The sequence below is a fragment of the Lactuca serriola genome, chromosome 2, assembly GCF_051521515.1.
Source record: "Lactuca serriola cultivar US96UC23 chromosome 2, Lser_US96UC23_V15, whole genome shotgun sequence".
Classification (NCBI taxonomy): domain Eukaryota; kingdom Viridiplantae; phylum Streptophyta; class Magnoliopsida; order Asterales; family Asteraceae; genus Lactuca; species Lactuca serriola.
The window spans coordinates 152,634,354-152,637,225 of record NC_136409.1 but is presented as its reverse complement, the minus strand read 5'-3'; the positions used below and the strand labels follow the sequence as shown (position 1 = coordinate 152,637,225).

Here is a 2,872-nt window from a genome sequence, read left to right as displayed (position 1 = left end):
TAGAAATCTGAAAAACTCGAAGAACTTTTAATTCAAAAACAGTTCACAAATCACCCGCTCTGATACCACTTGTTAGAATTTTAGGAACGATAATGATTCTAGTTTGTTAACAAAAACATCTTTAAACGAATAAATAATTATGAATGCAAAGAAGTAAATAAAATCATTATTGCATAAGAGAGCACCGAGAACAATTCGGTACGAAGTAGAGAACTATTCTCTTCAAAACGATACTCTCTCTTCTAACATACATCCCTATATATATAGGCATAAAGGTAAGTCGGAAAGGAATACCTAAGACAACAGTCTAAGACTGCGAACTCAGGCTAAATAACGAGACCTAAATAGACTCGCCTACGAAATGAGGACTTTATTATATTTACAGACCATACCTGTGAAACGATTTTGCATACGAATCTTGAGACAACAAAATTATTTCGAAATCTAACAAAAACATCTTGTGTTTTACGTACTTCGTATCGTTCTTTTTCAGCATAGCACTTGATTGTGTCTATGTGCGTGAGTTTATCATTTCAATTGCAAACAATATCCCAAATAGCAATGTCTTAGTTCACTGCAAGTCAAAAGATGCTGATATTGTTGATAAATGGCTATCTTATAATCAAGAGCTCCATTTTCAATTTTATATGAACTATTTCCATCAAACACTCTACTTTGTCATTTCTATCGGGGGTCAAAAGAACAGGTGTTTGATGTTATAAAACCGCAATGATGTATGCATGTGACTTAGATAAACAGGATAATAACCCTTGTAATTGGTTAGTTAAAGAAGATGAGTTTTACCTTTATAATTTCAATAAAAGTCTATTAGCATCTGCCTGTGGATCTATAAGATCAATCCCCTGAACAGGTGTGAACGCAAAACTTGAAGTCAATCCAGAGGTATCCCCACCACTTCTATATCGTTTATCTTTGCCCTTTTTGGCAACTTTAGCAGCGACTTTGCTTTGAGCAACCGATACAAGCTGGCATCTTTGCGAGTGGTGTAAGCCCGCCGGCTGTCCCCATAAGTTTTGCAGCAACTCCACTTCCAACAATGGCGGAAAGATTCTGTGCAATGTAGCCCGTTCTTCTTTAGACAAAATCAAGAACTTTCTTTTTTGAAGAATCTAAAGTAAGTGAACGATCACATGCTTCGATGGTTTTCTGAGAGGGTATTTTCGGGAATTGGTTTTCCGGTTGTGGTTGAGGCTGTGATGGAAACAACCATTATGATGGCTAAAGGTAACAGACCTTCTAAGTCAAGACTAATAGTTGGTGTTCTGGATCGTCTTCTAGAACCATGGTTTGGCTTGACATATCTGACCCTTTTTCAAGGGCAATTTCGACTTTCTTCATGATGTCTGTGTAACGTTGTGTTTTTTGTAACTTTGAGACACTGTCTGAGTCATCGTAGTTGAGGGCTTGTATATCGTTTAAGTCTTTACTGAGATCTTCTTCCATGTTCACTGCATCTCCATTGTCTTCATCCAGGTTCTCATTATCATTGTCGGATAGATCCTCAAGATCTTCCAGAAAAGAATCTTCAAGGATTGCCATTATTTTGTGGATGTAAGGTATCTAACTGATACCTGATGCAACCTTATTGCCTAAGAAAAGAAAACAGAAGAGAACAGGAAGGAAGAAGAGAATGTCTTATTTCATTCTTTCTAATAATCAGAGGTATTATACGTTTATTTGATCCTTCATAAGAGATAGATGTTGTATATGATTTTGATTTTAACATCTCTTCTGATTTTATTTGTTTACAGAATTTTAGTTTTAGTCGGAGACTCATTCGGTATCCATTTTACATATTTTTTTTTAAGAGGTAAACTACAAATAAGGTTAGCAGTTCCAGATTTTACAAATTTTGAAAAGGTAATTAACAATTATGATTATAACATATTATCAGTTTTGGATTTTAAATTCCAGTCATCCAAATTTTTATTTTTTGTTTTTCTGATTCGGAATTTTACATTTCACTTTTCAGATTGATTTTTAAGTGCGGTAAAAAAGAAAATTGCAAATAAAGTGTTTTCCTAATACATCAATTATAGTGAGGTTGAGTTCAAATATTAAAATGATGATAATTTTTAGGCAGAAACGAGTTAGATTTTTGTGTAATATTTTGAATGAATCTTTGTTTTTTACAAATATATTAAAAGGACGATATTTAGAATTTTTAAGTTTTAAGGTCCTTTTTGACCAAATTGTATAGGGCCTTTGATTTTTCAGGAACGACCCAGATTGTGTTAGTTTCATTGTATTTGACTATTTTCCATCTCATAAAGCTTATTCTACAAGCCTTTCCTTTCATGACTTCCCTCCATCATATTGCTTTAATAAAGTTAATAACATGTTATATCATTTATGATATGTTACAAGGGCGTTACATCGGCATCCTCTATTTTATATGTATGATCCAACGATTTCCAAAGTTCTTTTTTCATTTTAGCTTTATGACAGCATCAACTAACCCGTTTAACATGTACCACAAACATGCACAAAATAACAATCACAATTTTGTTTTAATGATGATGACACCCAACATATCCACTTTATTATTGTTTGTATCCATTTTTTTTTACTGTGAAACGAATTATCACATAGATAGTGCTCTTAGATTGTGTGAATGACACCTAGATTAATCGTCAAATAATCGTTGATTGGCATCACCTTAAATGCTCCAATGAAATTTATAAAGTGAAAATTCCTTTTATAAAAACCTAAAGATTTTTGTTATAATTAGTACAGCCCTTTTATAAAACTTAAGTTTTTTTGGCAAAAAAATCATAACGCTTTTGGAAGAGCCAACAGGTGTTGACACCAAAATAGTTCGTAAGAAATGAACATATATGTTTCCTTGTAT

General features: G+C 33.1%; 1 pseudogene; it reads right to left on the bottom strand.

Moving 5' to 3' along the window:
* Positions 1–951: 951 nt before the first annotated feature.
* On the bottom strand, positions 952–1,563 carry LOC145090509 (U4/U6 small nuclear ribonucleoprotein Prp31 homolog pseudogene; annotated as a pseudogene).
* Positions 1,564–2,872: the final 1,309 nt, after the last annotated feature.